Source organism: Gavialis gangeticus, unplaced genomic scaffold (assembly GCF_001723915.1).
Source record: "Gavialis gangeticus isolate Ggan-Ray unplaced genomic scaffold, GavGan_comp1, whole genome shotgun sequence".
Taxonomy (NCBI): domain Eukaryota; kingdom Metazoa; phylum Chordata; order Crocodylia; family Gavialidae; genus Gavialis; species Gavialis gangeticus.
In genome coordinates this window covers 27,859,118-27,859,389 of record NW_017729033.1, presented here as the reverse complement: position 1 = coordinate 27,859,389, position 272 = coordinate 27,859,118, and positions in this window count along the sequence as shown.

Genomic DNA, 272 nt, shown 5'->3' with positions numbered 1-272 from the left:
CGGCCTCAGCCAGCTCCCGGGCAAACTCCTGGTCAAGCTCAACACTTTGGGTGGGACGTCTGTAGTAGACCCCACCGGTGTGTCCCCTGTGCTGTGTTCCCCATGAATTTTAACGCAGAGGGTCTCTAGCCATCCACCCTGGTTGCCAATATCAGCTTGCAGGGACATGTAGCTTTCCTTAACATAGAGAGCTACACCCCCGCCCCTTTTATCTACACGATCCCTCCTGTACAGGGTATAGCCATCTATACCCGAGGTCCAGTCATGGGTGG